The sequence below is a fragment of the Triticum aestivum genome, chromosome 3A (assembly GCF_018294505.1).
Source record: "Triticum aestivum cultivar Chinese Spring chromosome 3A, IWGSC CS RefSeq v2.1, whole genome shotgun sequence".
NCBI classification, from domain to species: Eukaryota; Viridiplantae; Streptophyta; class Magnoliopsida; order Poales; family Poaceae; genus Triticum; species Triticum aestivum.
Genome location: NC_057800.1, coordinates 635,738,233 through 635,750,570, shown reverse-complemented (window position 1 = coordinate 635,750,570; position 12,338 = coordinate 635,738,233).

Below are 12,338 nucleotides of genomic sequence, written 5' to 3'. Positions count from 1 at the left end.
TGAGATCCAAAAAGAGAGAAGAAGCCATCTAGCTAATAACTATGGACCCGAAGGTCTGAGGTAAACTACTCACACTTCATCGGAAGGGCTATGGTGTTGATGTAGAAGCCCTCCGTGATTGATGCCCCTTCCGGCGGAGCTCCGGAATAGGCCCCAAGATGGGATCTCGTGGATACAGAAAGTTACGGAGGTGGAATTAGGGTTTTGGCTCCGTATCTGATCGTTTGGGGGGTACGTAGGTATATATAGGAGGAAGGAGTACGTCGGTGGAGCAACAGGGGGCCCACGAGGGTGGAGGGCGTGCCTGGGGGGTAGGCATGCCCCCCTACCTCGTGGCCTCCCTGTTGGTTGCTTGATGTAGGGTCCAAGTCTCCTGGATCTTGTTCGTTCCAAAAATCACGTTCTCGATGGTTTTATTCCATTTGGACTCCGTTTGATATTCCTTTTCTTCGAAACCCTAAAATAGGCAAAAATAGCAATTCTAGGCTGGGCCTCCGGTTAGTAGGTTAGTCCCAAAAATAATATAAAAGTGTATAATAAAGCCCAATAATGTCCAAAATAGAAGATAATATATCATGGAGCAATCAAAAATTATAGATACGTTGGAGACGTATCAAGCATCCACAAGCTTAATTCCTGCTCGTCCTCGAGTAGGTAAATGATAAAAACAGATTTTTTGATGTGGAATGCTACTTGGCATAATTTCAATGTAATTCTTCTTAATTGTGGTATGAATATTCAGATCCGAAAGATTCAAGACAAAAGTTTAATATTGACATAGAAATGATAATACTTCAAGCATACTAACTAAGCAATTATGTCTCTTCAAAATAACATGGCCAAAGAAAGTTATCCCTACAAAATCATATAGTCTGGCTATGCTCCATCTTCACCACACAAAGTATTTAAATCATGCACAACCCCGATGACAAGCCAAGCAATTGTTTCATACTTTTGACATTCTCAAACTTTTTCAATCTTCAGGTGAGCGTGAGCCATGGACATAGCACTTTAGGTGGAATAGAATGGTGGTTGTGGAGGAGACAAGAGGGAGAAGATAGTCTCACATCAACTAGGCGTATCAACAAGCTATGGAGATGCCCATCAATAGATATCAATGTGAGTGAGTAGGGATTGCCATGCAATGGATGCACTAGAGCTATAAGTATATGAAAGCTCAAAAAGAAACTAAGTGGGTGTGCATCCAACTTGCTTGCTCACGAAGACCTAGGGCATTTTGAGGATGCCCATCATTGGAATATGCAAACCAAGTTCCATAATGAAAAATTCCCACTAGTATATGAAAGTGATAACAAAGGAGACTCTCTATCATGAAGATCATGTTGCTACTTTGAAGCACAAGTGTGGTAAAAGGATAGTAGCATTGTCCCTTCTCTCTTTTTCTCTCATTTTTTTATTTGGGCTTCTTTGGCCTCTTTTTATTTTATTTTATTTTTCGTCCGGAGTCTCATCCCGACTTGTGGGGGAATCATAGTCTCCATCATCCTTTCTTCACTTAGGACAATACTCTAATAATGATGATCATCACACTTTTATTTACTTACAACTCAACAATTACAACTTGATACTTAGAACAAAATATGACTCTATGTGAATGCCTCCGGCGGTGTACCGGGATATGCAATGAATCAAGAGTGACATGTATTAAAGAATTATGAACGATGGCTTTGCCACAAATACAATGTCAACTACATGATCATGCAAAGCAATATGACAATGATGGAGTGTGTCATAGTATGGAACGGTGGAAAGTTGCATGGCAATATATCTCGGAATGGCTATGGAAATGCCATGATAGGTAGGTATGGTGGTTGTTTTGAGGAAGGTATATGGTGGGTGTATGATACTGGCGAAAGGTGCGCGGTATTAGAGAGGCTAGCAATGGTGGAAGGGTGAGAGTGCGTATGATCCATGTACTCAACATTAGTCATAAATAACTCATATACTTATTGCAAAAATCTACAAGTTATCAAAGCAAAGTATTACGCGTGTGCTCCTAGGGGGATAGATTGGTAGGAAAATACCATTGCTCGTCCCCGTCCGCCACTTATAAGGAAGACAATCAATAAATAAATCGTGCTCCGACTTCATCACATAACGGTTCACCATACGTGCATGCTACGGGAATCACAAACTTTAACACAAGTTTTTCTCAAATTCACAACTACTCAACTAGCACAACTTTAATATCACCATCTCCATATCTCAAAACAATTATCAAGTATCAAACTTCTCTTAGTATTCAACGCACTCATAAGAGAATTTTATTATTAATCTTGAATGCCTAGCATATTAGGATTATTTAAGAAAATTACCATGCTATTTAAGACTCCCAAAATAATCTAAGTGAAGCATGAGAGATCAATAGTTTCTATAAAACAAATCCACCACTGTGCTCTAAAAGATATAAGTGAAGTACTAGAGCAAAACTATATAACTCAAAAGATATAAGTGAAGCACATAGAGTATTCTAATAATTTCCGAATCATGTGTGTCTCTCTTAAAAGGTGTGTACAGAAAAGATGATTGTGGTAAACTAAAAGGCAAAGACTCAAATCATACAAGACGCTCCAAGCAAAACACATATCATGTGGTGAATAAAAATATAGCTCCAAGTAAAGTTACCGATGGAAGTAGACGAAAGAGGGAATGCCTTCCGGGGCATCCCCAAGCTTTGGCTTTTAGGTGTCCTTAGATTATCTTGGGGGTGCCATGGGCATCCCCAAGCTTAGGCTCTTGCCACTCCTTGTTCCATAATCCATCAAATCTTTACCCAAAACTTGAAAACTTCACAACACAAAACTTAAAGTAGAAAATCTCGTGAGCTCCGTTAGCGAAAGAAAACAAAAGACCACTCCAAGGTACTATAATGAACTCACCCTTTATTTATATTGGTGTTAAACCTACTTTATTCCAACTTCTCTATGGTTTATAAACTATTTTACTAGCCATAGATTCATCAAAATAAGCAAACAACACACGAAAAACAGAATATGTCAAAAACAGAACAGTCTGTGGTAATCTGTAGCTAGCGCAAGATCTGGAACCCCAAAAATTCTAAAATAAATTTATGGACGTGAGGAATTTATCTATTAATCATCTGCAAAAATAATTAACTAAATATAACTTTCCAAATAAAAATGGCAGCAGTTCTCGTGAGCGCTAAAGTTTCTTTTTTTATAGCAAGATTAACAAGACTTTCCCCAAGTCTTCCCAATGGTTCTACTTGGCACAAACACTAATTAAACACAAAAAAACAACCAAAACAGAGGCTAGATAAATTATTTATTACTAAATAGGAGCAAAAAGCAAGGAATAAAAATAAAATTGGGTTGCCTCCCAACAAGCGCTATCGTTTAACGCCCCTAGCTAGGCATAAAAAGCAAGGATAGATCTAGATATTGCCATCTTTGGTAGCAATCCATAAGTGACTCTCATAATATATTCATAGGTAATTTAATTTTATTTATAGGAAAGTGTTCCATGCCTTTCCTTAATGGAAATTGGAATCTAATATTTCCTTCCTTCATATCAATAATTGCACCAATCCTTCTAAGGAAAGGTCTACCGAGAATAATAGGACATGAAGGATTGCAATCTATATCAAGAACGATAAAATCTACGGGCACATAATTCCTATTTGCAACAATAAGAACATCATTAATTCTTCCAATAGGTTTCTTAATAGTGGAATCCGCAAGGTGCAAGTTTAAAGAACAATCATCAAAATCATGGAAACCTAACAAATCACACAAAGTTTTTGGAATCATGGAAACACTAGCACCCAAATCACACAAAGCATAGCATTCATGATCTTTAATTTTAATTTTAATAGTAGGTTCCCACTCATCATAAAGTTCTCTAGGTATAGAAACTTCCAACTCAAGTTTTTCTTCATAAGATTGCATCAAAGCATCAACGATATGTTTGGTAAAAGCTTTATTTTGACTATAAGTATGAGGAGAATTTAGCACGGATTGCAACAAGGAAATACAATCTATCAAAGAGCAATTATCATAATTAAATTCCTTGAAATCCAAAATAGTAGGTTCATTAACATCTAGAGTTTTGATCTCTTCAATCTCACTTTTATCAAATTTAGCATCAAGATCTAAAAACTCCGAATTTTTGGAATGCCTTCTAGGTAAAGGTGGATCATATTCAGTCCCATCATTATCAAGATTCAAGTTGCAAAACAAAGATTTAATAGGGGACACATCAATAACTTTTAGATCTTCATCTTTATTATCATGGAAACTAGAAGAACACGCTCTTATAAAGGAATCTTTCTTAGCACACATCCTAGCGGTTCTTTCTTTGCACTCATCAATGGAAATTCTCATGGCTTTGAGAGACTAATATATATCATGCTTAGGAGGAATAGATCTAAGTTTCAAAGAATCAACATCAAGAGAAATTCTATCAATGTTCCTAGCCAACTCATCAATCTTAAGCAATTTTTCTTCAATCAAAGCATTAAAATTCTTTTGCGAAGTAATAAATTCGTTAATATTGGATTCAAAATCAGAGGGCATGTCGGTGTCAAAACCGGCGGATCTCGGGTAGGGGGTCCCGAACTGTGCGTCTAGGCCGGATGGTAACAGGAGGCAGGGGACACAATGTTTTACCCAGGTTCGGGCCCTCTTGATGGAGGTAAAACCCTACGTCCCGCTTGATTGATATTGATGATATGGGTAGTACAAAATTAGATCTACCACGAGATCAGAGATGCTAAACCCTAGAAGCTAGCCTATGGTATGATTGTCTGTTGTGATTGTTGTCCTACGGACTAAAACTCTTTGGTTTATATAGACACCGGAGAGGGTTAGGGTTACACAAGGCCGGTTACAAAGGAGGAGATATCCATATCCGTATTGCCTAGCTTGCCTTCTATGCAAAGTAGAGTCCCATCTGAACACGAGACGAAGTCTTCAATCTTGTATCTTCATAGTCTAACAGTCCGGCCAATGGAGATAGTCCGGCTGTCCGGAGACCCCCTAATCCAGGACTCCCTCAGTAGCCCCTGAACCAGGCTTCAACGACGATGAGTCCGGCATGCAGTATTGTCTTCGGCATTGCAAGGCGGGTTCCTTCTCCGAATACATCAGAGAAGAATTTGAATACGAGGATAGTGTCTGACACTGCAAAATAAGTTCCACATACCGCCGTAGAGAGAATAATATTTTCGCAAATCCAATTTGCTGACTTGTTTTGGCAGCATGACGTTACGTCATGGCCCGGTGATTATTTGAACCGTTTTTCCTTCAACCAGCTCCACACATAACGCGAGGCGGTTTCTTGACACGTCTTGTCAAAGCAGAGATCGTGTTCCCCCAATTACGGGATTCTCATTAATGCGGTCGTGGGTAACCCAACCGTGTCTAGGACTCCTAGATTATAGGCAAGTCCTAAACGGCTACGGAGAGGACGCTTGATATTCACCCTCTTTATAAAGGGACAAGGTTTTCGCTTTTTCCCTCTCGTGCTCAATCGAACCCTTCCCCTGCCTCGAGTTCCAACACCCAAAGCCCAGGTTAGGTGCTCCAGATCTTCAATCATGTCCGGATCCAGCCTTCAAGGCCGATGGATGCCCTCCTCCGTGACGGAAGAGGACATCAAGAAGTTGAGGGAGGCCAGATACCTGAACGCCGAGGTTTTGCATCGGCTTCCTGCTCGAGGGCAGGTCGTCCCTACTCCCGAACCCAATGAGAATGTCGTGTTTGTCTCCCGCTTCCTCCGAGGCCTAGGCCTCACTCTGGATCCCTTCGTCAGGGGTTTGATGTTCTATTACGGGCTAGAATTCCACGATCTAGCTCCGGACTCCTTTCTCCACATATCGACATTTATTGTCGTGTGCGAGGCCTTCCTCCACATTACCCCTCACTTTGGCCTGTGGCTCAAGACCTTTGAAGTGAAGCCGAAGATGATCGAGGGGCAACATGTAGCGTGCGGAGGTGCATCAATAGGCAAGATGGCAGGAGCTCCATGGCCGAAAGGTTCCTTTCCAGAGGTGTCCGAATTATGGCAACGAGAGTGGTTTTACGTCACAGCTCCCAGAAGTGCCAAGTGGGCGGCTGCCCCCGCTTTTCGCTCGGCCCCCCTGTCGGTGTCAAAACCGGCGGATCTCAGGTAGGGGGTCCCGAACTATGCGTCTAGGCTGGATGGTAATAGGAGGCAAGGGACGCGACGTTTTACCCAGGTTCGGGCCCTCTTGATGGAGGTAAAACCCTACGTCCCGCTTGATTAATATTGATGATATGGGTAGTACAAGAGTAGATCTACCACGAGATCAGAGAGGCTAAACCCTCGAAGCTAGCCTATGGTATGATTGTATGTTATGGTTGTTGTCCTACGGACTACAAACCCTTCGGTTTATATAGACACTGGAGAGGGTTAGGGTTACACAAGGTCGGTTACAAAGGAGGAGATATCCATATCCGTATTGCCTAGCTTGCCTTCCACGCCAAGTAGAGGCCCATCCGGACACGAGACGAAGTCTTCAATCTTGTATCTTCGTAGTCTAACAGTCCGGCCAATGGAGATAGTCCGGTTGTCCGGAGACCCCCTAATCCAGGACTCCCTCAGTAGCCCCTGAACCAGACTTCAATGACGATGAGTCTGGCGCGCAGTATTGTCTTCGGCATTGCAAGGCGGGTTCCTTCTCCGAATACACCACAGAAGAATTTGAATACGAGGATAGTGTCCGACCCTACAAAATAAGTTCCACATTCCACCGTAGAGAGAATAATATTTTCGCAGATCTAATTTGCTGGCTTGTTTTGGTAGCATGACATTACGTCATGGACCGGTGATTATTCGAACCGTTTCTTTTAACCAGCCCCGCACATAACGCGAGGCGGTTTTTCGACATGTCTTGTCAAAGCAGAGATCATGTCCCCTTATTACGGGATTCTTATCAATACGGGCGCGGATAACCCAACCGCGCCATCAATTGCGGTGCTTGGGGGATAAGCGAGTTTTACCAGGCAAGTGGGCACGCTTAGTTTCGTCCGCCCTTATAAAGGGATAAGGATTCACCTTTCTATCCACGCCTTCTTCCTTCCTTACCCATCCGTTTTCGCACACTCGAGCTCTAGCGCCCAAGTCCGCACTTCCCACCTCGACCTTCTCCAATCATGTCCGGAGCGGGAGGCAAGTAGATGGTCTCCTCCGTCACGGAGGGAGACATCAAGAAACTGAGGAGAGCCGGATACCTGCCCGACGACATCGCGCACCGGCTCCCAGATGAGGGGCAGCTCATCCCCACCCCCAGGCCCCATGAGAGGGTAGTATTCCTCACCCATTTCCTCCGCGGACTAGGGTTCCCTCTCCATCCCTTCGTCCGGGGGCTCATGTTTTATTACGGCCTGGATTTCCACGATCTGGCCCCGAACTTCATCCTCAACATCTCGGCATTTATCATCGTGTGCGAGGCCTTCCTCCGCATCAAGCCCTACTTCGGCTTATGGCTGAAGACCTTCAATGTCAAGCCGAAGGTGGTGGGCGGCCTCCAGGCGGAGTGCGGAGGCACCATGGTGGGCAAGATGCCCAACATAACATGGCTCGAGGGCTCCTTTGTGGAAACCATAAAGGGGTGGCAATCGGGGTGGTTCTATATCACCGAGCCGCGCGACCCTGCATGGGCAGCGGCCCCCGAATTCCGATCTGGCATCCCCACGCGGCTCACCTCCTGGAAAGAGAAGGGCCTGTCCTGGGGTAGTTCGAAAGAGCTGACCGGACTCCAAACATGTATTCAAAACATGGTGGACAAGAAGCTCAAGCTTGTCAACATAGTCCAAGTTATGCTCATCCGCCGGATACTCCCGTGCCAACAACAGGAGTTCAACTTGTGGGAGTTCAATCCGGCGCAACACCGAACTCTGAACAGGCTCTTCGACACAACTCATGAAGATGCCTGGAGGGTGCTGTTCAAAAGTGCCGAGGTCCCCCCTATTACTAAGGATCGCAGATTCAGCGCGAAGTGCCAAGCCAGTGCGGTAAGCTGTTTTACCTTTCACAGGATAATTATTTTTTATATAGATTGACTCTATGCGGGATCTAAACTCTCGTACCTTTGACAGGACTGACAGAAGATCGCCAGACAGATCGACTGTCTGGCTCCTTTGCCCGAAGGCCCCGCAGACGCTCTTCTGGCGAAGATGCTGACTCCAGCCCCTTATAACGTGCCGGAGAAGACCAAGAAGGCCAAGGGAACCCGAAAGAGTTCCCGACGCCAGGCGTCGTCGGACTCACCGTCCGATGACTCTGCAGCGCTCTCTTCCCCCGAAGACGAGGAAGAAGAAGAAGAAGATGCTCCCCCACCGACTGGGGGAGACAAGAAAAGGAAGGCCGCCCCAACCGGGGAGGCCGGAGGGTCCAAGAAGGGAAGGACTCTCCTTCCGGACAGTTCCACCGCCGCCGACGAAGGCGAAGGCGAGTGACTGCGCAGGGTCAAGCCCCCGAGAAGATCGTAAGTATTCGGATACCAGAGTAACTCCTAGGATTCCTTTGTCGCACTGCTTTCCCTAATGCCGAACGCAATTATGCAGGCTGCCACGAGCCAGTATCGATGTATCATCGGACGACTCCTTGGGCTTGTCGGACATGGATAGCGATCCAGTCCCGACCGCCACCTCCCCTCATCCTGCCGAAGACACCGAGGTGTTGTCCCAAGAGGTACCGGATCAAGGGGAGACAGTCCTGGAGGTGCCTCAAGGCGACCTTCCGGACTGCGGGAGCCGCGGGGACGGGCCCCCCGAGAGCTCCGAGTTCGGCCCTCAACCGAACATCGTGCTAGACCCTCCAGCGGTTCCAGGCTCGGGCACGCGGCCTCCTTCTAAGAGGGGCAAGACGCCTGTGCCGGTGACCTCTGTCCATCCAGAGGCACCGGACAATCTGCTGGAGGCGCTTCGCAGTGCTTCCATCGACGAGGAGCACCGCACTATCATGAGTGCGGTGATCCAGAAGGTTCAGTCCGCCAAGAGCGGATTGACTGAAGCTTGTGCCAACCTTCTAACAGGCTTTGAGGTAAGTGTTTTAAAATGTAGTAGAAATATTACCGCATATACAGTAGCCCCTGATGCTTTGTTAGGTGTTCACAAAGAAAAGCCGAATAGAGGATCAAATAATATCGCAGGAGTCTAATATAAGTATGTCAATATGCGTATGCAGGCTTCGCTGCTGGCGTCCGCCGCATTGACTGCGGAGGTCGCCGTACTGAAGCAGGACCTCGAGGGGTCCAGGAAAGAGCTCGGCCTTGTCAAGAGGCAGCTCGGGGAGAACAAGGGTAAGTAATACCTTGTCTTATGTATATATATAAAAGAGGACGCGATTGCAAAATGATAGGATCATCGTGTGTTTGCCAGGGGCCACGACCGAGGTGGCGACCCTGAAGCAAGCGCTAACCAAGGCCGAAGATACAGCGGCCAAGGAGCGCACCGAGCGAGAGAAGCATGAGGCTCGGGTGGGCGAGGTGCAGCAAGAGCTCCAGGCTCTTGTGGCAAAGCACGAGGCGTTGGAGCTTGACTCCAAGACGCGGGAGTCTGAGCTTGCCGCGGCCCTCGAGAGTGTAAAAAGTTCCAAGGCCGAAGCCCAAAAGGCCCTCCAAGAGATCGACGCGATGAAGAAGATAGCGGCGGGTAAGGCTTTCTATATGCAAAGCAAGCATGTAAAAGTAAATTACCGTTTACTTACCCAGATCCGGAGCTCCTCAGGAGCATTCACAGATTTGCCCCGCAGTGTGTCCGATGCCGCAAAATTTTACCAGGCCGAGGACGGAATCTCGACGGAGAAGCTGTTCTGGTCTCAGTATGCTGAGGCCGAACATCCGGTGCCAATGAGCGACCAGCTGAAGCAGATGGTCGAGCTACATAAGGCGGCCGATCAGGCCATGAAGAGCTTTATAGTCCGGTTGTGGCCTGGTGACGCCCTTCCGAACAGCTTCTTCGGCCTGGTGAGGCGGCTCGTGGATGCCTGCCCGCAGCTGGAGGTCGTCAAGCGATCTGTCTGCATTGAAGGTGCACGCCGGGCTTTCGCCCGTGTGAAATTGCAGTGGGTCAAGCTAGACGCCGTGAAGCTGATCAAGGAGGGGCCGCCAGAGGGCAAGGAGCACCGCCACCCCGAGATGTACTACGAGGGTGTTCTGCCGGGCGCCCGTCTCATCGCGGACGAGTGTTCAAAAGATGTAATATTTGAATGAGACTTTCTCGTGTGATTCTGTATGATGAAAACTTGTTTCATATGCGCTATGCAACGCTTGTGTGAATTTAAAATATTACCTTCTGTTTGGCCGTTTATCCAATCTGAGAGATGGCTAGTCCTCGGCTTCTGCCCCCATGCCACGAGTGCTGGGGTGTTCGGGATAAACCTGAGCACTCTTGTTCCCATATTTGGGTCCTTCGAGGGAGGTGCTCAGCATAACAAACAAGGCAACCTGACTAATGATGCTTTATCACTCTCACTTAGCCATAGAATTCTATAATTTTAAATTTCGGCGAAGCCCCGGGTATTCGGAAGGCCGAATTCAGGGCACGATACACGCCTATAAGCCGGACAGGGCCGGCCCCTCGCCCTAAGCGGCATAAGTCTTTAGGGACTCGAAAAACCTCGCCGAACAGCGACCAGTCTCTCGCCTTATCATGACAGACAGTTTTAGCTTTCTCTACTGAGGTGCTGAACCCAGCAGAACCAGGGCACAATCACAGTAGTTCTCCTAGCGCTACCTTAGCCGATAGGGCGGAACGTAAGGTACCAAAACATAGGAGCCGGGCAAACCCAACATTTAACCAAAGACATGATTCGGAGCTGATGCATATAATGCTATAAGTTCGGGGTGCCGCACTTGTGAAAGTGTTCGGACTTTTCACACCGCATTGTGGGGTAAGTAAGCCCCTGGTGTATTGGCTGTACCATAGTGTACGGTTGCAAGGCGTCATTAATGAACACACACACACACACACACACACACACACACACATATATATATATATATATAACAAGAATGCAATAATAATCATAATGTCATGCATTGTTTATTGAAAAATTGCGTTTAAAGCAGAGTGATACAGATAGTGTGATAAGCAAAGAGTAGGACTATGTCCCTTCCAAGGGCGAGCTGAGAAATGATATTAAATCGAATTCTTTGCTCGTTACTGTAATCAACCTGGGAGTTCCGTGGTATAACGTAGTTGTTTGCCTCCTTGGTTGCTGCATCATGTGTTCAGCAATAGTGCTACCGGACAGTGTTTCCAGAGATTAAGGTCCTGAAAGAAAAAGAAAAATAACCAAACGGGAAGCCCCTAGTGCGGTTTAGGCCGCGTTTTGGGGCGTGCCACAGTTGTGTCCCCCTCCCCACCTGTGCCCATGGTATTTTTAATGCGTAATTATGTACTCGAGGCGCGAATATCGTCGTTGGGCTGGGATTGGGGTGGCCGCCATATTGCTACGTGAGCTTAGATCGCGCCAGGTGGTCTATTTGCCGATTGCCCCGAGCGTGCTTGAAGGTGTCCGGGCTTTGAAGCGCCGAACTGGTTGATTGCCTTGAGAGACTGCTTTGCGCTTCTGCCGCGAGGGCCGTGGTGTGCTCCTCTCTTCGGAGAGAGCGCTCTACGTTTCCATTGACTGTAATAACTCTGCAAGGTCCTGGCATCTTGAGCTTGAGGTATGCATAATGCGGTGCCGCATTGAATCTAGCAAATGTGGTTTGCCCGAGCAGCGCATGATAACTACTGCGGAATGGGACTATATCGAAGATTAACTCTTCGCTTCGAAAGTTATCCGGGGATCCGAAGACCACTTCCAGTGTAATTGAGCCTGTGCAATGTGCCTCTATGCCTGGAATGACGCCCTTAAAGGTCATTTTTGTGGGTTTGATCCTTGAGGGGTCTATACCCATTTTGCGCACTGTGTCCTGATAAAGCAGGTTCAGGCTGCTGCCGCCATCCATAAGGACTCAAGTGAGGTGAAATCCGTTGATGATTGGGTCTAGGACCAGTGCGGCGAATCCGCCATGACGGATACTAGTGGGGTGGTCCCTGCGATCGAAGGTGATCGGACAGGAGGACCAAGGGTTGAACTTTGGGGCGATTGGCTCCAACGCATATACGTCCCTGAGCGCACACTTCCGCTCCCTCTTGGGGATGTGGGTTGTGTATATCATGTTCACCGTCTGCACTTGCGGGGGAAACCTCTTCTGTCCTCTAGTGTGCGGCTGCCGGGGCTCCTCCTCGTCATTGCTATGCGGCCCCTTGTCCTTGTTTTCAGCAATTAACTTGCTGACCTGCTTGAACACCCAACAATCCCTGTTGGTGTGATTGGCT